Source organism: Patagioenas fasciata, chromosome 1, assembly GCF_037038585.1.
Source record: "Patagioenas fasciata isolate bPatFas1 chromosome 1, bPatFas1.hap1, whole genome shotgun sequence".
Classification (NCBI taxonomy): Eukaryota; Metazoa; Chordata; class Aves; order Columbiformes; family Columbidae; genus Patagioenas; species Patagioenas fasciata.
Genome location: NC_092520.1, coordinates 165,292,966 through 165,317,335, shown reverse-complemented (window position 1 = coordinate 165,317,335; position 24,370 = coordinate 165,292,966). Strand labels below are relative to the sequence as shown.

The 24,370-nt window shown below is 34.9% G+C and overlaps 1 long non-coding RNA gene across 1 annotated transcript; it reads right to left on the bottom strand.

The window, feature by feature from the left end:
• Positions 1–4,251: 4,251 nt before the first annotated feature.
• Positions 4,252–10,516, bottom strand: LOC139827062 (uncharacterized). Its single transcript, XR_011737247.1, has 3 exons — positions 10,173–10,516; positions 8,883–8,938; positions 4,252–8,077 (listed from the first exon to the last, which is right to left on the bottom strand). It is a non-coding gene; the product is annotated as an uncharacterized lncRNA (long non-coding RNA).
• Positions 10,517–24,370: the final 13,854 nt, after the last annotated feature.

Sequence of the window (24,370 nt, the reverse complement as noted above, 5' to 3'; positions counted from 1 at the left end):
AGGAAGGAAGGAAGGAAGGAAGGAAGGAAGGGAGGGAGGGAGGGAGGGAGGAAGGAAGGAAGGAAGGAAGGAAGGAAGGAAGGAAGGAAGGAAGGAAGGAAGGGGAAAAAAGAAAAAGAAAAAATAAAGAAAAAAAAAGCATTTTATTTAATGTTCATTCACAGGTATATGTCACAGCCTAGTCAAGTTTTTTTCTTTCCATTGGAACGAGATCTTTTATAAGAACTGTTGTTTTAAAAATTACTTCTTAAAGCTATTGTTCAACCAAATTTTCTGTTAGAACCCTGCTGAGAAAATTGATACATATAACAGTGAAATGACTTTCTGGATGGTGCCTATGTAGCTTTTTCTGTTTCTTTTTTTTTTGGTCTTAGAGTGTAAGTCTGAAAGAAGCTGAATGGAAGCATGGACAAAATTATTCATGCTGTGTAAAATCCCCTCTAACCTTTCCCTGTCTGTGGAAAATTAAAGTACATTTTTGAAATGCACCACACTGCTATTGATTAAATATCCATTTCACTGCTACATTTCCTTCTGGATTTAAAGAGCTATTAAAAAAAAATAGTGCAGTCTGATTTTTGTCTATGACCTTCTGTAAATAAGATATATTCCTTTAAAAATAAGACAGGAAAGATTGAAAATTTCATATCGATTTATTTTTCACTCATCTAAATAGCATTCAGCATTTCATTTTTTTTCTGGATGAAACTTTAGATTGTTATTCTCTGCCATTATTCATTGGCAGCCAAGGTAAGGAATTCATATATATCCATCTGTCTATGTTCTTGTAAGGTCACCATTCACTCCCGTGTCACAATGAGAAATAAACATAGAAATGTGTCTTGTAGTCCCATTGATATATATTGATGTATTTCTATTTTCACTTTCCAGCATGTTTCTACAGAAGATATCCATAGAGAAAATTATTTTAAAGAAGAATGGGATCTAATCATTAGCAGTTGGATTCTAACAGAGGTAGAACATTTTCATTCATATTCCTGTATCCTTCAGTACATGGAATCCCAGCATGGCAGCTGAAGATCAGTTATCATCCCCAAAACGCAGATTACCATTTTAAGATCTCAGAAATGAATCTTATGTATTGAACTTTTTAATATATTTACATAAAAAAGGAGACAAATTCATGTATATCACATAAGGACATGGACTTTTCAGTAGGACTCAGTCCTTGGACATGTAAGTAAAAATTTCTCTATGTATCCAATGGGTTCAGAATAGTTCTTTTGAATTTGAAACCATCATTGAAATCTGAGTTCAGTGGCCTGAAGGAGCTTGAAACATTCTGAAACTATCTTCCGGTATGCAGAGAGGCTACATGCTTATCTGTTACTGTATCATTGATATGACCCATATGGTTAAGGTATGAGATAACTTCGCAGCTGTATGGAGTATACTTTAGAGTGTCTTTGTTGAGCAAATCTGTTTTTCTGTATGTTTTTTCTTGGGTAAGACTGAGGTTTTTGTTAAACAATAGAGCAGCCTCAGAACTGGTCTAAGCTATTCCTGTCTTCTCTAGCTCGAGAGTTTTTCAGCAGTTAGCCAAATAAATCCACAGCCTACTAAACCTGTTCATCATTTGAATTTCACTATATAGAGAGTCAAATGGACAAGAGTTTTTCTACAAGTAAATGTGAAAAAAAACTGTACTGATGAAATTTGGTATTTTTCTGGCATGATATATGAACAGAACACTTTGACTACACCCTTCTTGAGGTTTGGTATGTGAATGGAAGTTTCTATCATGCTAAGTTCCAGTTTGATAGTTATATTTTATCAAATGCATTTTTTGGATGAGCTTGTGAATATTTGAATAAATATTCACATATCAAGCATGACTTGAATTTTTCAGATGAAATTTAAAAAAAATAAATGAATACTAAATTACCAGTGTGTATCAGCAGAAATGTAAGATTGTATCAATGAAATTAAATACACATTTTGTTCCACAGTTAAAGGTACAAATCTCGAAGTCTTGTAAAGATCACTACAATTACAATAAAAATGTAAATAGATATAAATAAAAGTATATGTGTTGCCAATTCAGATACTGAAGTAAAAGGTACGATTTAATTTTACGATTTGACTACTAGAACTTTTCAGAGAACAAATCACCTCATATATAACATCTTCTCTATTTCTGTTGGTTATGCTATACATTTGCATATGAAAAGAAGTGTCTTCTTGTGATTTTAAATGTACATATTGCTCTAAATGAGACTATAAATTGTTCTTTTGCTGATGAAAGATTATGTGAATCAATTATTCACTGATAAGTCAGTAGAAGATTCGTAAGAGCTTGCAAAGTGTGAAGGGACTGTGAAACCCAGGGACATAGTTGCATAATGTGCAGCACTATGTCATGTTAGTGCTGCTGGGAAATATTGGTAAAGAGGAAGGAGGACAATGCTTGACCACTTTTTCCTCTTTAGAACACAATCTTATAATCTAGATGAAATATGGTAGATATAAAAAGAAATAAGGTGCAAATACTGTAAGAAAATACTTTATGGTCTGGCTGACAATTCTCAAACTGAAAGGGGACAAGTATGATGACAGTTTTAAAACATATCCCAACAATAGTACCTTTTTCATGTAATATGTGCATATTATAGAGCTAAAAAAAGAACACAAATACCTCAAAGCAGTAATTTAAATTCCTGAAACTCACTATCTAGAAGTTTCTAATATGGCACTAAATTCTATTATGACTTGATATGCCTGTGACTTGAACTGCTAATTTAAGGAAAACTATTGTGGAAAAGAACCAAAATAGATTTTCCAACTGGCTTTAAAGTCAAATGAAGAATTTACTATTCCTGCAAAGCAGGTCAATCAAGCTTGAAGCTTTAACAGGGGTTAGATTAGTTCAAAGTAAATCATAATTTCCTCACTTTGCCATAAACACATTTTACCCAGAAAAATTTCCAACTTGATACCAGTCTACATCTACTTCAAATGGATGCAATAATATTTATTCGACTGACACAGAAAGTTTCAGGATTATATGCATGTAAATGTGGATATTTGAGGTTTAATTATTACACTATTTTAGTGATCACTGAGCTTTATTGTGGAATTAATAACATTAATAATAAATTTGTTACTGATTTTAACTGTTGCACCACACATCAGTGGTTTAATTTCCATGAGGTGTCTTGGTATTAAGTTCAGATGTATGAAGTATGAATAAATACTAAATCTAGCAGTGGTCCGAAATTGAAAATTCTGAAGACAACTTTGCATGGATTTTTTTTTTTTCCTGGAACAAAATGGTACCTGTCTTGTATTTCTGTCTCTATGTTATCAGTGAAACCACACAGTTAGTTTGAACAGGGAGTTCTTTTTTGAAGTCCTTGTTATGTTCTTGCTACCATTCTGATCTCAGCAGGAGCAGGAATTGCTCTAAAAATGCAGATACATATATATATATATATATGTTCTTATTCCTCTCCCAAACTCTTACATGACAGACGTTTGAAAGCTGCTTGCATTCCCAAATTCAACACCCTAATAAATTGGTGTAATATCTATGCTGGATACCACTATATGTTCATCCTCCTAGAAAAATTTGTCCTCTTTTTTAAGCAGTTAAAAGTTTAACCTCATGAATTTGCTACAAAAAACTCAAATACAGCGCTCTCCTTTTTTTTTTTTTTTTTTTTCCCCATCCTTCTTCAGTCTTGCAGCTCTCCAAACTTAAGATCCTCAACTTTACCTTCCCACCTCTCTCAGCTTAATGTCTGGCTTGTACAGCTTACTTTTATTTGCTTATCATTGCATTTTTGGTTTTAAATGTATTTCTGTGCATTTGCAGATCTTACACAAAATAAATGTGTTTATTAGGTCAATCAAAGGTTGTAATTACTGAGTTGGATCAGATTATTTATGCAGAGGTTTACTTTGTTTTCTAAACATGTGTATAAAGAACTTATGTATACTGACCTTCACAACATGCCTTTCCAATAACCAGCACTATTTGAATCCTGTTACCTGAACTAGTAGAATATAGAACTTTTAGAATATAATTATAGAATATAATTTTAGAATATAATTAATAATAATCTTACTAATTTGTAAAAGAACGACTACAATAGCACAGATAACACAGAGAACATGAAAAGTCTGTGTAACACAACACATGTGTATTAGAAAATAACAGTATAATACAAAATCCAAGCAATGCAATTTTGCTCCATGATCTTTCACCTTGCTCCATCTTGTGACTGACAATACTTACAATAACAACTGGCAAAGTTATGAATAGGAATTAAGAGCAATTTAAATCTGGGAGGCCAGATTCCACATAATCCGATTATAGACATTGATTATTTAGGAATTGCGTGCAACAACCCTTATTAAATGAAACACTAGCAAGTTATATCTACTGTAGCTCATCCTGTGGATGACCATTACTGCTGTACCAGAGAGTAGCTGGTAGCAATGAGAAATGAGCTACAATTGCAATTAATAGTTATGGGAGCAATGTTGATAAGAATAATCTTTTTCACACCTTTGTTTGCATATCACCTAGGGAAGTGAGGTACTCTTTCAGGATTGGGACTTTAAGCTCCTATGACAATGATAGTGACAATAATAGAACAAACATATTCTGTGGAGTTACAGAAAACTCACCTGTTTGTACTGTTCAAAAGCTAGTGAGCTGGTTCAGTTGAAAGAAGGACAATTCTGCAATTTTATCCATTCCTCAAGTGAAACAAAGCTTATGTTTGCTTAGATTCAGAGTGACTTGTATGCCACTTTTGTCTTTCTCTTGGATCCAGTGTATCAAAACAAAACACTCAAAACCACTCATCTAACAGACAGAAATCCTCCCCAGGGTGGTATGATTTCAGCCTGATTCTATTTGAGGCCTCACATTTTAAAGAATGAAAAACAGTGTCAAAATGAAATGCTGAGCTTATTATTTAGTAATACTTTGTTATTATGATTTTATTACTGTTATCATTTCTTTTGACTGTTAGGTCTCAGTTAGATCTCGGTCTCCCTTCTGAGGCAGTTGGACACAGCAGAAAAAGTGTCCCTTACCAAATTTACACCTGAAATAAGCAAGGCTTCATCCATGCCCATGAAAGCAGTGGTTATCTCAAAACACTTGAAGAGTTTTCTCATTTGTTCCAGGGATGAGAGTAATTTCTTAAAGGCCTGATTTCTGTTGCACTACCAGCCCTTACTAAGTACACAACTCCACAAAGAGAATAAATCTTACAAAGCATTTGAGAACACCTTGCAGAGTTCTCAGGCATTAGTAAACCAAGCTGCAATGACAAATCCATGGTGTGCTGTTGACAATTCACTTCCCCTATGGGCATAGCAGCTCTGTGGGATGGTACACAGGGTTCAAACAGGATTGCACATTTAAATATGTCCTTCTCTGCTGTACTGCTGCTCAGTGAAGTATCAGGCAGCTCAGGGAACCCAGTTCAACCTTTATGCTCCTGCTCACATGGGTAGAAGCAGATAACTAGAAAACAGTTGGAGAAAAGAGAAAGCATGAACGCTTCTCACGTGTTCTCAAGCAGTCTCCAGCTACTGTGTCTCAATGGTTTCCTCACCAAATTTAATATGCCTTTATAGAGCTTATGTTGGTCCATCAGTCTTTTTGTGGGGATACATAAGTAGGACAGTTTTCAGTCCATCTCACTTTGGCTTTTAATGAGAGATGTCATCTAGACAGTAGGTGCTTCTGAATGTTTCCGCTTATGATTCACAGAATCACAGAATGGTTAGGGTTGGAAGGGACCTCTGGAGATCACCTAGTCCAAACCATCTGCTGAAGCAGGTACACCCAGACTAGATTGCACAGAAATGTGTCCAGTCAGGTCTTGAATTAGAAGGAGACTCCATAACCTGAAAGAGGAGGCCATATTTTCCAAAACAGTGTGGATTTAGAAGTTCTTCTGAGTATAATGGGAAAATTGAGGATAATTCAGGCTACCACACACTCTAAGCTATTCAAAAGCTATTTAGATTTTGAATCAGGTTTGTCACTACTAATGACAATAATTAAAAATCTAAGTGTGAGAAAAATACTTTAAAAATTAATTTGTCTGTTGAATAAACATGATTTCGTCTTAGTACTCTAAGTATTTGTATCTATTATCTATTCAAGGTCTCAAGTATGCCTGAAGTGTTCCAGATAAATTCCTGTTTACAGAAAAATGTTGTTTTAATGATTAATTTCAATTACAGAACATACCTAAAAATTCCCATATTAAAAGAAATATAGAACAAATTCCATGTAACTTGGCTTTGTTTGCCTTTTTTTGTTTTCCTGATAGTTTTATCAAGAGAAAAGGAGTATAAAGGTTTTCAGTTTATGTGTGACCAGGGAACAGGTTGTGAAGAAGGTGGGAAAGAAGACTTCTTTAATTAAGACTGTCAGATCAGAAACTTGTGGATCTCGAGAGTAGAGGACATGAGCTCCAATTGTGAAAGTCCTATTGCTCTGATATACCTTTATGAGTTGAATTAATCACTTCATGAACTAACAGTCATGGAAACATTGGGAGAAAAAGCAAAATGCCTGCTGTAGGAAGCAAAAATCTGGAAGAGGTTGTACAGGTGAGGCCTCTGAGAAAAAAACAGAGAAAGAAATTTTCCAGACATTTTATTTCCTACCGTAACAACTGTAGTATCTTTTCTGATTTGCAAATCACCTTATACTTTCTTAGAAGAGTAGTATGTTTTTCGTTTAAGTAAGGAAAACTCCTCCAAAAGCTCAGCATTTGTTTATTTTTTTAATTAATTCGGGATACTCATAGGACATTTCCAAAACTTCTAACAACATTGTCCTGTTACTACACTGTGATCTACTTGTTGCTTTCTACCTCTTCCTTGTTGCTTTCTACCTAAAGTATTTATATAATATTTTACAGAAACAAATGATAGAAAAAAATATTGAATTTAGCCTTTCATGCTAGCTTCAATATAATTTAAATATCTCACCTTTCTATGTCTTCTATTCCAAGTGTTAACCCATCCTCACCACCATAACATCAATTCAATGTCTTTACCATTATGAACAGGAAGATGTGGATGCAGATCGATTATCAGCAACTGGTTGGATTTATGCCATGGTCTTGAGAAGGCTTAATCCCACACCAGTCTTTACCCATGTGAGCATTTCCAGTCAATCATGTGAAGTGCATGCATGAATAATATCACATACTTGATTATTTGCTGCAGGATCAAGGTTTTAAGCAAAGGTACTCAGATTTCAGACAGATTTTGGTTCTTAAGATAACACTTCTAATTTCAATTCTCTATTTGTGTGTCCTTTTTTTCCCTTCCTCCTTTTAGCCTCTCTTGAGTCACCCAAAATTCTGCTGAACAATAAGAAGTTAATGGCAAAGAATAATGATGCAATAAAAATGCTGACAAAGAGATGCATTATGCATCATATTGATCAAAATATATGTAGCATTCTAGTTCCTTGGTAAATATTGCAACTCTTCAAGTTCATAGGTAATCCATAGTAACAACTATAGGAAGAATACATCTATGCTGGAATATACCAACTCAAGGATATGAAAACTAGAGACAGTTTGGGAAAAATGGGGACTCCCATATAGTTTTTCTGAATCCCTATAACAGTGTCTTAGGCTACCTGCAGCAGCTTCCTACAAGAGGTACAGGACAATGACATGGAGGATCTGCAATTGCTGACTCTGCTGCATTTTGATTCAAGGCCTGTTGGCACTAATAGAAATAAATTTATCTTGGTGCTAATGAGTTTGGCATAGAACTTACATTATCATCCACCTCAAGCCAGACATCCGATAACAGGAAAAAAATCCTATGTGAAGCATAGTTCTGAGACACTAAGGATAAAGAATTTCTATCTTTCCCTTCAGATTCACAGATGTCAAGGTCCAGCTTTCCAGTCCAAAGCAAGAACTTGGCTGTGTTCGTCCCTTTCTTTATCCAGTTTGGGAAGGAATTTGCTTCTTCAGAGATGATGACATTCCCAGTATCTCTTTAGTGTTTGAACACAGATTAATAGTAGACACTGATGAATTTTCTTCAGTATTGGTACCTGGAAGAGAAGTGAAGGTATAACTATAGCCATCCTTATTGTTATTTGTGTTGCCTAAATGTTGTGCCATTTAAAATAAGAATATACATCAAACACATATATCTATGTATGTATATGGAAGTTTAAATATATATGTCTACATGTACTTATATAAAGACATTTTAAAGTAGACTGTTAGTAGTAAATGGTGTGAACTTCAAGAATTGTCTTGTAAAAAAGTATTTTACATGCCAATGGAACTATATGATTTACACTATCTGATAGTATTACCCTATCTGATCAATAAAAATTGGCCTTATGGCCAGGGTAATTTTAAATTTGTAGTCATTCCAACATCTTTTGTTTTGTTTAATTTTCAGTGGCTGTTGAGGTTAGACAGATTTCCTCCTCAGCTGTTTTAGGAAAATGCAGGAGGGAGGAAAGAGCTAATGATTTGACATTTTCTTAAACAAAGACAAAAATCTCTAATTGCATGTATTACCTAAAATTAAAAGTGTTCTTGTTTTCAATTTATTAAACTAGCAGGTGTAAATCTAAAAAAAATCTAAACTGCAAGCTGCAGTTGAGATACCTTATGGCAAACCATGACATGAGTTGTTTATTTCTGTTAGGCTTATTGGTATCACTTGACCTAATTATTTTGACACTTCTGCAGTAACACTTCGGAATAAAAACAAACATACAGAAGTTGTAATAGTTTTTTCCTCTCAGGGATAGAAGTATGATGTAACACTTTTCTAAAAAGGAATCAAAATAAGCTGTTTTAAAAAACTGTAATGTAAACTTTTTAATTAAAACTTCTTACCATAGACTGAGTGAAGATCCTTTTCTGAAGGGAGCAGGAGGAAAATGTAAGGTTGCCTGACCAAAAAAGACATTAAAGGTTAAACTCTGCACTTTATTTTTATGCTAGATCAGTATTACACAGATCAAATGAATCCTATGTGCAACCCTGAGACTATAAAGGAAAATAGAGATAATGGCGTCAGAAAGCAATCATAGTAATATCATTACTAGAAGAAACAGTCAAACATATCTTCCTTCTTTTATTATCAGTATGGGCAGACATGTACACGTGGTTGAATGAGAGGAAAGGCTTTTTCTACCAGCAACATGCTGTCAGTTTTTCAAAAGATGTCAGAGATTTGGAATCCTCCAATTCCAGTCTTCAGACTCATTTACAGCTCATGAACAACTGTGATGAAGCATAGAAGGTTAGTAGCTAATCAGCATCTTTGTTTTAAGAATATATATACATTTACATACATATATAGACGCCTAGTTATTCTGGGTTTGCACATAAAAAATGCATTTGTGCCATTGTCCTGCTTACTTTGTTGGGAAGGAAGAAAATGAGCAACATAAAACGCAGTGCTTCCAGGAAAATGGGCTTTTAAAGTTACTGACACTTTCTTTGGGAGAAGATAGATTTAGGCATAGTTTTCTGTACAGTAATTAATCACACAAGTATCCCTTTTTGATCTACCTAAGATGTGTCACTCTGCTGTCACTCTCTCGCTTATTTTCTTCAGATTTTAAGTTTTGAGGACTGTTCTTGATTTTCTAACAGACTCCTGCTCACTTAACATAGGACTCCCATCACACATCACTGGCCATATGTTGAGGGCAAATACAAATTCCATGATTGAAAGAAAACATGAAACAAATAAAAAATACAAAAAGAATGTTGATCCTTATAAAAAGATACAAAGGTAGATTGGAAAGGAAGAGAGGTGAGAAATAATAGCATTTAACTTTTGCAATCTGTCCTTGTCTCTAACTAACCAATGTAAGGCACAGCTTGAGCAGTAGGAACAAAGACCAAAACCACTGTAACTGGTAAGGCCAAAGAGATGAAAATTAAGCCTGGCACTGAGTTTTACACCCTTTTAACTTCACTGGACTGCTTCCAGAAGCAGCATACAAAGTTTTTCTGATGCTTTTGGCAAAATATCTCTGTAGACACAGTCACATTCTCTTTTCTTGCTTTGTTGTATAAAAGGGCAGCACCACAAGGAAATAACCTTGCCAAACAACAGCGTGCAAAATCCTGTCAAAACCTCTAATCCAAGCTTTTAGAAGATCAGTGATTTACCTGTATTCAAAACCAGCAGATCAGGACCCCAGAACTTTAACAGGGTGTGCTTTCTTCATGGCTCTCAGGAGCAGTGCTCTCTCCTCCAGCGTAACTGCTACTCATTCATGGTCCAAACTTTCGAAACAGCACTCAGGCACTGAATTAGAAGACTGCTGCTATCACAGGCAGAAATCTCCTGACAGTCAGAGAGATTGAGTAATGCAGCTTGTTAAGTTCAAAAACAGATTTTCATATCTTGTTCCAAAGGCAGCAGAGACTGATAATCCTTTGTCAGAAATTCATTGTCCATAAAAAGAATATTATGTATTTTGGGCGCAAGATACTAATTTTTTAAGGCAAGCTTCACTTTCTCTCCCACAGTTGTTTCAAGGCAGTGATAAAATATCTGCTTAATATAATCCTGAAAAGTTCTTTAAAAGGGATTTTATTTTTACATGTTTGATACGGTTGCCAAAATGCTTTTTAGAGCTAAAGATAAGGTAAAATAGTCATGTATATTTTATGAATGTTACTACAAATCAAATGCAGGTCTTAAAATTATGTCACTGTGTAAAAGCCAACTCATTCTGCTTTTGCCAATTTTGCCATACTGTTTCTGTCAATATCTGATAACTTACAGAAAAGTGAAAATCTCCAGAGTACAACTATGTAACTAGAAAGAAAAAGACACAGATCTGTGCTCTCAAGGGAGATTTATCATTTCTGTTAATTTACAACATAAATGTTCATGCCTTATTAAAATCTTATTTTTTATTCTTGAATATGTTATTTAATTATTGTAGTGCTGTCTATACAGTGCACCAAAACTTACAGGAAGACTGTTAAGGAATTAACATTCTCTTCACTAAATAATACTTCCTTTAACTAATCTAGTTTTTCAAATATTAGCTCCAGTACATTTCCTTTTCTTACTATAGGAGAGCTTAAAGTAAGAAACAGAACAGTTTTTTTTCTATAGAATTTTTATTATGATAAATTAGTCTACCTTCATTTTTTTTTACAGGTTAAAGGATTGATCATTTTCCAAACCCGATATTCCATCATAGAAAAAAAAGAGTTATTTATTTACTGCCCTTATCCCACCCCATCTCATGGTAAATCTGAACTCAGTTTTGTTTCTTATTCGCCAGTATTCACCAGTAGTGAAAATGACCATCGTGTTTTCCCGTCAAAATGACATGTAAAATCTTCCTCTGGATGTGATATGTTCAGGAAGAGAGAACCAACCTTGCTAGTTTATACACACGTGGATCTAAGATTTGAAGCTGTGGGAATTTTAATGTTTTCATCCATGTCATAGAATCTCTTCCAACAAGTCCTCTACTTCCTACATTGTTTCCCTGAGATGAGCAATATCTGCTGCAGATGTTTTATTACACAGAAATCCCTCAACTGCCTCCCCATCTTGTCACAAAGATTGCATACTATTGCTAATTTTGTAATAATTCACTGCAGCAAAAGCTAATGGAAAAAGGTTATTTTATTATAATCAGATAAAGCAAAACTTGTAAGAGCTGTCACAGTGAGCAAGGACACTACCACTACATAGGCATAGCATATTTGTGCTTTTTGCAGATTTCTTTCCATCGTTTTTCTTTGAATTTCAAGATGTTTCTTGTATATGTAAATATTCCACAAGTGTATAATTTGTATCAGCACCTATGCACATAGTAAATGCCTCTGTTGTGTTAATTTCCATCTAGTTGTTAGAACAATTTACCCACTGAGATCTGGAGGGGTTCTTTTAAAGAAAGGTCCATGTAAAAACTGACAGAATTAGATACTTTATTGATAAAACACTATTATTCACTTGCCACCATATAGCAGACAAAGAATTTTTTGTAGTCATCTGCACAATTTGTCCATGGGGTAGGCTTTTTACATTTGTATCTCTTTTATTTTAAGTCTTCTGAAACAAACAAAAAAACCTTAATAAAACAACAACAAAAAGGCATTAAAAGACATATGTATCAAACTCTGGCCAGATACATTTATTGGCTGAAGTTCAGAGAGGACTCATATAAATTATCCATTGGAAATCAATAAATAGGCATCATTGCATTTTCCTGCAGATTATTTTTCAGTGTCTACAACTGCTAGGTTTCAAACCTGTTATGAACATGGAAATCAAGACAAGAGACAGAAAAAGACTCCTAGTAATAATAGATGGCTTGCTATTTAAGTCACTGTTCTGCAAATGTATTATTTTAGAGAAGCAACATTTTATTTGCACTAATAAGTTTTAAACCTTATATAAATTCATGGGGTTTAATTGTGTGAAGTATCGAAGAATCAAGAAAAAAGTTTTTATAATAGTCAGTAAACCTTTATTGTCTTGGACAAAACATTTGTATTGTGTATTATCTCAGATTTAGTCCAGTGTCTACATAGAATATATTTTGAAGCCTATTGTGGTTTTGAATCTCTCCATATTGCTACATGCACAAGAAATTCTTCTTTATTAAACTGCCATACGAATCAAAAAAGGAAACACAAAGAGTTGTACAAAATCCTTTTGAAATACTGCAGCAGTCATGCATTTCTGATGGACTGAATGCTGAGCACAGAATTTGCGTAAGTCCTGTCAAACCAGATAAGAAAAGCATTCCTTTTTCTTCTCTTTAATTGCAAGAAGCTAGACAGTAGAGCACCAGCATTACTCAGAACTTACATTCTTTCCCCACTACTATCATACTGAATTATCATAACAGAAAAATATGTGTATATCTAAATAGTAAAAGACTACGTGTTGAAGGATTACATCAGATAAGGTGTTATTACATTATTTCATCCACTCCACAGAGGAAGAAGGAAAAAGGCAGCTGCAACTTTTCATGTTAGCAAAGCTACTGGATTTTATTTTCAAGTATTTCTGTAGAAGCACATTGGAAGAGTAAAGTAATAAAAGTCTCTTAATATAGCTACTGGTGATGTCTCTGCTGCTTCAGTAGAAAGGGCCCTTTCTGTCATAGCAGCAGGAGCTGTAGATGTGATCCTTCACTTTATTTCTTATTTCTTTTTTTTTTTTTTTAACCAAACCTCTATAATTCAGTTATACCAGCTAAATTTTACTAAGTGTATTTGACCTAACTTGAAAATTTCCTAGAAGTTATATAAAAGCAAAATAGCACAATTAAATAACACTATATGGAAATAACAATTATTAGCTTAACATGAACTGCAATCAACTTTCCACTAACCTGATTAACATGGAGCTGGGCTAATGGATAAATCCAGAAAATATGCATCACCTACAGTAATAAATTAAGCAGCAATGCGTAATATTGCAATGCATTGGAATTACACCATCTAAGCTGTTAAACTGTTCAAATGGCTCCTGGCATGCCTTTTTTCATATCAAATTGCAATCTTCCAAGAAACCCCTGGAAGAGCTGGCCAATAAGTGTGGCCAGAGACCATCAACATTAGAAAACATTATGTGTCCACTGGAAAGAGCTACATGGACAGCTCCTTTCCTTTGTGGATCTGCAAAGAACCAGTTTTGGGCAGGCAAGCTTGTGAACTTTATGTCAGCAATAGCTGTGCCAGATTTAGCTTGGCTCCTGCAGAGTCACTTGGGTTTCTGCTCTACTTTCCCCACATTTGGACAAAGTGACTCATTGAAGTAAGACTGTGTCCTTGTCAGCACTGAGTCTCAGCTGATGTCTAGTACTGTACCAGAATGCCCTCTGGACAGTGCCATGCCTTAATGGGTACAAGAGATCCAGTGTGAAAGATTGATTCCTGGGAGCCAGCCTGAGGAGAGAATTCAGTAAAGTCACTTGGCCTGAGTCTGTGTTGGCTCACTCTGCCTCAGCAGGCTTATATCCAGGACCTCAGTGTTCAAGGGACTGTCTCTACATGATGCCAGTTTTCTCCTAACTGCACTTTCTTACTGAAGATCCATATGACCTGAAAGCCTTGGAAGAAGTACAGCTGCCCACACACAGCACAGTACCTCCACTAACCTGGGTGGGTCTGAACCCTTTCTGGGCAACTGACTGCACCATAAAACCACTGAATGTGTTTCCTTATTTAGTATTCCAGGTCTATGAATAGATGGAAAAAATGCCTTGTTCTTTCCTCCCCTGCTTCCCCTGTTTAATGAAGTTTTCCAGTTTAGTTTAAGAAAATTTGATGGTATTCTGGCTATCATATGGCTGCCTAATCAAACAGATCATGAGAAGTGGTGATTGGACTTCTTTTCACCTCATCTGAGAAGTCCTAAGCAGATTCAGAAAGAGTTTCAGAAATGAGTAATACAGTAATCCATAGTCTTTCTAGTTTCTATAGCATAACCTCTCATAAAAACGTTCATGAAATATTTTATAGGTTTATCAGAGAACATCACTGCACCAAGTGTCTTAAAATGTCTTTGATGTACCAAATGTCATTTCTTTTTCAGTGTCGAAAAGAAACAAAAGTAATGGAAGTTACGATCTTATTCAGATCACCAGCAGATATCCTAGGTAATGAAATGTCTGAAAAAATGACAAATTTTCTAGCTAGGGAGATACAGTGCCTAGATTCAGTTAGGAGTTTAAGAGATAGATGTAGTTAATGGACAAATCTATATGCTTTGAATATGTTTTCAGAGATCCTAAATATGAAGTCTGTCTCTTTTTATGGTGATTTAAGGACAGAAATTATAAAGAAAAGGGAGTGACCTTGTGGATGTAAAAACTAAATGAGAAATGCTCCACAGTCAACAAGTAGCAATTCCAGACACAGGAGTTCTTTAATGTTAATCTTGTTTTAGGTTTTATTGTAGGTATTCTCTGCACTCCTGTCTTCTAAAACAATCAGCTATAATTTGCAATTGTTCATAAATCTGGTCTGGGAACAGGTTGCCAGTCTTCCCAAAATGTTAATAGCGCTGGTCCTACCAGCAGGTCTCTCTAATCTGCATGGAGTTTTTCACATATTTAACAAACAACTAAAGCCAAAGAATCATGTTTAGGTTTTATTTTGTTTTGTTTTGTTTTTGTCACTCCCTGTTGCATTAGCTAATAATCAGGCATTTCCAGAAAACAAAAGCAAAAGCAAACAAAACAAAAAGAAACACATGCACAGAAAACCCTCAAACAAAACCAAAAACAGTAACAAAAAAAGGCAAAGCAAAACAAAACACACACAAAACAAAACCAAACCACAGAGATTTTCCAGTAAGGAAAATACTTCTATTGGCATCTACATGCGCACAGCAAGACATTTTTGCATATCTATGCATTTTCTAGTTCGGCATAAGACTCAGTATGGTTGGCTTGCAAGCTACATGAAATTGGGATGCTGGTAAAGTGCAGTAGAGCAGTCAGATGACCTCTGCACCCTTTTGTCTGCTCTCACAAAGGATTTATGTAGGACAGTTTCAAAATCAGCGATTTAGAACTAAAAGTAATTGGCGCAACTGTTTTCTGCATTTAGGGCAATGCACAGGAAGTTTCCAGCTGTAGAAGGAGGAAGAAGACACATGGAGAAACTCAGCAATATTAGCAGTTGTTGGAGGGAGGGGAAGAACATATACAAGTTCGTTAATAATATCCACACAAGTGTTTTGCCTGCTGTTTCCTCTGTACGTAGAAGATCACATCTGAATTGTGTGCTCACACTGGAATAAATACTATTGTTTGTTTGATGTTGTCTGTTACTGAGTGTCTGCAATTTGAAAAAAGAAACCAGACAGAAACAAATGTAATTGATTGAAGACAAAAAGCATTTTCTGGTCCTATGATATGCATAGAATCAATATTTTTAGACTTTTTAGTTATTCTGCTCCGTTCATCACTTTACCAGAGGTTTTCTGAACTTCTTGTATATATTTTTGAATGTCTAAGTGAAAGGAAATATTTCCAGTCTCAAGTATGTATGGCCATAAGAAGTGCGCTTCAAAGACTTTGCCAATTGTATTTCTTTGTTTTTTTCTATAACAATTCAAAGGTTTTGTGGTGTTTTTTGGGGGTTGTTAATTTGTTTGTTTGTTTTACATTTCATATTCCAGTCTCTTCATTTCTACTGTAAATCAGTTATCTCACAAGAGTTTTGTTTTGGAAATACATCTTTCTGTTGCACATTTTGCAGTATATGGATTGTGAAAGAGTTAGACAAAGTAGTGGGTCCTTAAATGTTCCTTATATCTGAAGTTCAACAAATTTGGACAAGGTCCTTTGTACCATAACAGAGCTTTACATGTGGAAGAGATCATGAGAAATTTGAACAGGATTTTATTCTTAGGTATATAAACTTGAACAAATTCTTGACAATGACAGGCCTATCAAAGGACTATGGCCTCCAGCTGGGCAGCATATCCCAGCCAGCCCCACAGCAGACTGATCCCTAGGCAATTCCTTGAATGCCAATACAAGCAATGTTAGAGCCAGTTGCTTTCCACAGTACAGTCAGCCAAGTGTCCAGATGCTAGAAAAATGTACAGCGCAATGGAGCACCTGGATTTTTGCAGCTGTAATGTTCAGTGTTGGAGATGCAGTTAAACCTTCTCAAAACATGTGAGCTGTATACTGGGAATAGGGAAGACAAAAGTTCATTTGGAGCAGTAGCAGAAAATAAATGTAAGAATTTAGAAACAATGTGGCAAAACCTTTATACTGTTATCTTTCTGTCATCTCCTGCTCCTTTACGTATTCCATCAGCCCAATAATTAACCTCTCTTTTGTTACTGTCAAATCATACCTAATTGAGGGAATTAGTTTCTTAGAGGGCGTATCAACAGAAACCTCAAAATACCTGGCTATAATGACAGAAGTGTATTTTCCAGATGAAGTCTGATTTCACATTAAATGTCTTTTAGCATTGCAGGTTGCAAAGTACAATGTGTATGTGTGCCTGCTGGAAATTTAAACTGAAATTCCTTAGCACACCAAAGTAACTTGTTAGAAGTTCAACTGTGGGAAAACATATATTTTTGACAGTCTTTTTGAAACCTTCTTCAATTCAACAGTCTTTTGGTTTCTCCATAAACTATCATGTATTTCCTACAAAAATAGTTTTGTTGTACAGTTTCAGTGCAAAATTTTTTTATGGATTTAGGCCTTAGTAAAATGACTTTAAAATTGTCTCATGAATCCATAGATGAAGCTACTAGAAGATGACATCTTTCCCTTCATCCTTCCAGTCTTGGAAAAAGAAGAATTGTGAGGAAAAAGCATAAGTAAATAATATACTATAGGTCTTCCTCTGGAAGAGTTCCTACAAAAAAAGAGCTGGAAGAAGATAGGTTAGTGAAAGTTCTCTGAAAAATATCCTGTCACATTCTAACCTACATTTATTTTATTTTCATGAAGTGCCAGGGTATAGAACAGACATTAGAGAAAGCAGAGTTTGTTGCAATGTGACTGCAAATATTAAAATAAGCTTTTAAATTTGTAATCTAGTGTGACTAAAATTCCTACATTGAAGATATCAGACACATAAGAAGTGCTTGGATTTTCAGATAAGTTGTTAGTAAGAGCAACTGCCTATGCTGTATATGTATCAATTAGTTTATCTAATGTTTACAAATATATAAAGGGTGTCATGAGGATGGAGCCAGACTCTTCTCAGTGACAACCAATGGTAGGTCAAGGGGTAATGGGTTCAAACTGGAACACAAGAGGTTCCACTTAAATTTGAGATGAAACTTCTCAGTGAGGGTAACAGAACACTGGAACAGGCTGCCCAGGGGGGTTGTGGAGTCTCTTACTCTGGAGACATTCAAAACCAGCCTGAACCCATTCCTGTGCAACCTCATCTAGACGTTCCTGCTCTGGCCGGGGGATTGGACTAGATGATCTTTTGAGGTCCCTTCCAATCCCTAACATTCTGTGATTCTGTGATTTCGTGATGTCATGTCTCTTCAATGTCATATACATGTGTTGTACAACAGCATGGCACTCAGAAATATTTGAGTTTAAGTCTATGAATTGCCTAATGGCTTTCTTTATAAACAGAAACAGAAAATTAAAAATCTCCCACTAAAATAATGGAAACCTTTGTCATCCCACCTCAGGTTAAAAACTAAAAATACATTTTTTATAAGAAAAGGGGTTCCCGAGAAAACATAAAGATAATTTTTTTTTCTTGCTTTCTGTTGAAAATTCCTGCCAGTTTTACTGGTAACAACTGAAATTGCTGAAAGCCTCATGGACACAGATGAACTATTTCTCTTCCCTAATTTTCACTACCTCCGTGCAATTAATTTTTATTTTTATAACAAAAAAAGGAAAATACTTCAAAACTACATGCATAAAACATGAATTTTATGAACATTTCCCACTGAAAAATACTGCAATGGAAATTTTTCAAGTAGGTTTAGTCTCAGCATTATAAATATCAGTCAAACACCTTTGATTTTACATTAAACTAGTTTGCATAGCATACGTTATATACAACAATGACATCTAAAATGTAGCCTTTCATATCTCAGGCATTTTTTATAAAAGATGAAGTTATACAATAAATAATAGAGTGTATTGCATGCAAGAATTTCAAGATTCTTGGCAAATAGTAAACCGCGCTTCATAACTTTCTGTTTACATAGACAAACATTATTGCCATTTTACAGCTGCAGAAATAAATTTATATGAGTTGTTCAGCTCAGAAGATCACAGACAAATTCTGCAGAAGATGATCCATTAACCTAAGCTTTCTGCATTTTTGGTCTCCTATGTCATCTACTACATAGTGCTTCCTCTTTGTTTTGTTATGTTTATTTTGCTTATAATAAACTTCCTGCAGGACATGTAGTACAAATATTTTACAGATTATGCTGGGATGCATCTGAGAGCAAGATGACACTCCCTAGTGTCATAAAAAAACATGTGACATACCTAAAAACTATGTAACATGATGATAAATATTATCAGCAACAGTGGTCTTCTATGTAATTCTACATCTATTTTGTGTTACAGTTAGACACATTTACTGCTAATAAGCTGTTCTATACTATCTAATGCTTCTACTTAGGCAATAACTATGTATGCTTATGCAGATTTATTTTTTCCAATAATTTATTTTTTAAACATATTATGATATATCATTTTGGAAAGCTAATTGTTTGCTATGGACAGATGGAACTGACTAGTCAACCTTGGCAGTTGTGAACTTTTAAAGCTAATGTTGACTCACAGTGTTTAATTTCTTTTAATTAAATTCTAATAAAAAAATTCATCAGTTTCTTGAGTTGATTTACTTCTTATTTACTTAGTACTTTGTTGAGTTTTGTTTCCAAGGCAAAGCAAAATGAAAGTTATAATACTGTAGGTATTTTCTAAAAAGAATGATCTATGAAAGGTAACACTTCGGAAGAGCAGATGGGAGATAAGAAGCTGAAAAAACAATCAAAAAGCAGGCCAGAAATACGGCTTTCAAGTGACTTCTTCCTTTTCCAAACACTAATCTTTTCATTAATGTCGTGGAGGCGTCCCAAAGTCAGTTTTAGGCAGACAAGTAGTTCCAAACCAGACTTTATTTTAGCCGGAAAAGTATAGCAAATAAACTGACTAGGAACAGGGTTTCTACTATTATTTAGAACTCTGACAACCTAAAACACAGGTTCAGATATCAGTTGAGGAGATTATTGGGCTACAACAACAATATGAGAATGATGAGGATCCACAAAGTACATACATACACTCACAAGAAACAAAGCCAGAGGACTCTCACTCCAGAAGAAATAATAACTTGCCTGGGTAGAGAAAAATAACCACTCACCACAGAAGGAGGTGAGGTACTCTCAATCCCAGGAAGTCTCCTTAGACGGCGTCCCAGTCTAAGGTGAGGGCTGCAGTTCACAGACCCCCTGCTCCAAGAAGACCACTCAAAGAGGGTCTTCGGCAGGGACCCCATTTTATAGCCTGGTCAGGTCTTGCTGTGGGCATTATAACATAGTCCAGAAGCTTCTCCGCTTCTATGGGTACCTCCTTTGTCAAGGACCCTGTCAGTCGACTGAGGTTCCCACCCATGTTCTGGCTTGTGACATGTAAGGAAAATGCTGCATGAAGGCAGAATGGAATCATGTCATCTAAGACACAGAACCTCATGAAAATAGAACAAGTCTTCTGGATCTCCTGAAATATCCCAGGACCATGAAGAATCCTTACTGTCCTGTCTTCCATATGCTTCTGTCAACAGGCAGACAGCTTCATCAAGTAGGGTTAAGAACTGGTTACATCTGCCCAGTTTGTAATGCTTGAATCACATGCCAACTGCGGGTTAGTGCAGGTAGGGACTTCTGGGGTTACCATTGCAGATGACCTGCAGCAAGCAGAAGAACTGAGCAAGAATCTAAGAGTGTAAAAGAAGAAGGTTGTGTCATTTGTTTGTCGTAGCAGGCATTTCAATAATGTTTTTCTGTGGCAACAGAAGAGGAAGTTCAAAGGAAATAAAATGTAAAACTAGAGCAGAGAAGCATGTGATCTGTTTTGTTGCTGTGTATACTATGGTGACTTTGGGTAGAGTTATTTTCTTTGCTTAGAGTTTCTACAGCTTATAGAGAACTGTAGGTATTACGCCTGAGGCAGGGATTTTTAGCTGCTGCAGTGATTTTAGAAATCACAGGACTGTGCTCTGCACTCATATTTTTCCCAAATCCTTTACAGTTGATGGAGTTCTTCCTCAAGATATTTATCTTGCATCTGTATTTTGTAGTATGAAGCAAAAGTGGGAATCGTACACTGCTGAAAGCTCAGCAAGGATGCTTAACTCTGTGAGTGACATTACTCACTTCGCAAACTCAGTTGTTTAAACACAGTGAGCATATTGGATAGGGATTTTGTTTTGCTGCTGCATCACCAGCCACCATTACAACTATGTCATTGCAATTTTCACGCTTCTGGTTTAGAACAAAGTACAGCCAGGATTTAAATATAAATTTTTAAAGCCTCAGGAAGCCTCAAGAATGTTAATCACCATATCCACTAGTATCTGTACTGCTCCTACAATTCTTGTAGATGATGCAGCAGCAAAAAAACACAGTTAAAGGTGATACTTTGAAAAACCGTCACTACTATCATTTAGATACTTTGCTAGCAAGACACAATCACTGAATGAGTAATATCATGCCTGCCAAAGCCATAAGATTTTCATGATCTTCATGTGTTACAAGTCAATTAATTCATGCTTATCCCATTGCTTGCCTTTCATTTGTCTGCTATCTTGTATCTAACCTATATCCAACTGATTAGTTGAAAGCCACTTCCTTCGGACAATCAGGACTGAATACTAAGTGTGATATCCATCCACGACTGAGACCATCATTGAGTAAAGCTCAGAGTATTCTCTCTTATTCTTCCAGGGAAAAAACAAATCAAACCAAACCAAGACCTACATTTACACTTAGATTTAGCCAGCACATTCAGAGCTCCATCTCCCCTATTAGGGTGTGTTGTGATGCCACATAACTGAGATTAAGTAGATAAAATAGCAAGGATTCAGCTTTTAATCAACCAAAAGAGAAGATAGTTTTCCCCTCAGATCAAATTCAGACTGCCTATGAGGAAAGTTAGAGAGAAAATACGTGAAGTCCTCAAAACCAGTATAAACCATGTCTGTAACAACAATACAGCAATACTGCTGAAGAAATTCTTCTACACATTTGTGTTGATTTTCTTGTGTGTCAAATTTCTCAGCCTGCTTACTGATGGAAATTCAGATTCACGAAGGTATTACTGAATGACAGACAACACTATGCCCTAATGTGCTTAGACAAAAAGATTTTGCAAGATATCCAGTTTTAAGGGATCTCAAAAACAGTGTTTGTACCATCAGATGTATTAAAATTGAATGAATACTTCTTTTCTTTGAACTGTAAGTTTTTGTCTTCAAGCTGAGGCATAGAACTTATATAAGCATTTCCTCAGCTATTGAAGTCAGTATTATCTTAACTTCTGAAGACAAAAGTAAACACTTTTTCCTGTCATGAAGGGCATAACAATAAATGTATTTTTATTGTTTTATTTTCTTTTTCTTTATCCTTTGCTATCGTAGTAAACCAAAGTCTTTAAGCCCTAATAATTATTTCTTCTCACATCCATATTCCCTCTCCCAAAAGTAAGATACAACCAGAGCAGGAAAGTAATTGTGTATTGCAATTTACAATTATTTGCTTATGAATTTCTCCCAATGGAAAAATGAGAGCAAAATCATGTCTAATTCAAGTGTTCTAAAGTGGATTTTAATATTTCTTAAATTATCTAACGTACATTACAGGTATGATGTTCACACAATTACTTAGAGTCAATTGCACTTATGGATCTAGATCCAGATGACCTATTCTAATTGATCTATTCCAATATGCTTTAGGTTAATGCCTTGAATGCTTTAGTCTATTTACAGTGGGACTAATAAGCAGTTGTACATTTTTTTTTTAATGTTTTCTTGCACAGTAAGACTATTTAATATCTACTTATACTAAATATAAATTTATTGCTGTCACATCAGCTTGCAAGTAAACTAAGTGTCCTGATGGACACCTTATATTGTAAGAAATTAAGTTGCTTTATGTATGTTAGAAATTAAAACCTACAGGGAGATACAATAGATATACTCTCCATGAAGACGAATAAATTGAGAGAAAAAAAATTAATGTGTATATACACATATATAAACACCTTGGGTCTTAACTATCTCTATGTATACATACATAGAGATATGATACATGGATCAGGCTATAAGATAACTAAAATACAATGACCCACTGCAAATAAATCTTCTAAAGGACTACATATTGTAAGAGAAAAACATTTTGTTGTGTTTTTGTTAAAAAAATATAGTTTAAATATATCCAGGTAAATTACACTAGAAGTTAGATAACTGTATCTTCTATTGTAAATACATATTTTGAAACAGAAACTAATTTTGAATTTATTACACTTTTTTATATGTCAGTGGACAATATCTAAAAAACTATAAGTATTTTTTCTGAAACAGAAGTAAACAATATATCATGTTGTACTATCACTTGAAATTATAACAGTAATTGGAAATATTTTATCTCCCAGAGACTTGATAAAGATAAAAGCTCTAGTACAACATGGTGTAGTTCTCTTATTAGTGTCTAATAAATTGTTCATACTATTTTTTTATGTATTGCCACATGGTATCATTTGGGACTTCTGTATGCAAAAGTTAATCTGAGAGTAATTCTCCAGACATCTCAGCTATTCAAAAATAAAAATTTAGTGATATGCTATTAAGATAATTCGAATATAATGGTTTGCTGTGAACAATCCTGTGTCACTTGAGCTGTTAATTTCCCTCAAGTCTCTAGATCAAATACTGATCTTAAATATGAGTTTCATAATGAAGTATCTTGATTAGGAGACAGAATTTTTATAAGTACTATATCCAGAACATAACTGTTAAGTAGTCATTCGACCCTAAGTATATTTAGGAAGTTTTCAGCTGTTTAGTAGAATAATATAAAGGTAATAATCTTATAGTATTTGCTCCCAAAAGTGTATCAGTTAGGACTAGTAGTAGGGAAAGAAAAAAAAAAAGGAGTTAAGCTAACAATTTGGGCACAATAATAATGTGAGGCTAAATTTAGAGGAGTAGGTCATTTGTTATTCATGCTTTCTTTTTCTCTTTCTGTTTCTTGTCTCTCTTTCCTCCATCTTCACTATTCATCCATTTGTATTAATGTATTCGCTCAGTTACAGTCGCTAAAACTGCCACTGCATATAGTCTGCGTGTTACAGAAAGCTTGAAATTTTCAAGCGAAGAACTGATGTTAAAAAGATTTAAAGTTAGAGGGAAGAGTATGCACTAAAAATAGACTTCCTGGTGAAAATATAAGAAGATTAATTTTATACTAAATCATGGTTATTATATGCCTTTGCATTTGATTCATCAATGATTGTTAGTGAACTGGTCTGATTGGAGTCATGCTGCAGAAGTCCCAGGGTGCCTTCAGCAGAATCACAAAAAAGAAATAAAGTAGTTTTTTTCACCTGATAAAAGATTCAGCTTTTTAATTCAAATCAAACTCTTCATGCTTATCAAAAGGTCTTTCTCTTGCAGGTTCCAATACATGTAATTAATCCAGTCCGGACTTGAATTTCAAATAAACCTGCATCTATATTTACTATGCAAAGGAGTTAGTCTGAAAAATGTCATAGTCCCACAGGACAGAGACCTTTACTCTCGGGGCATTTAAGACACAGAAATGATTACATTCCATTCCATGAATCATCTATGTTATC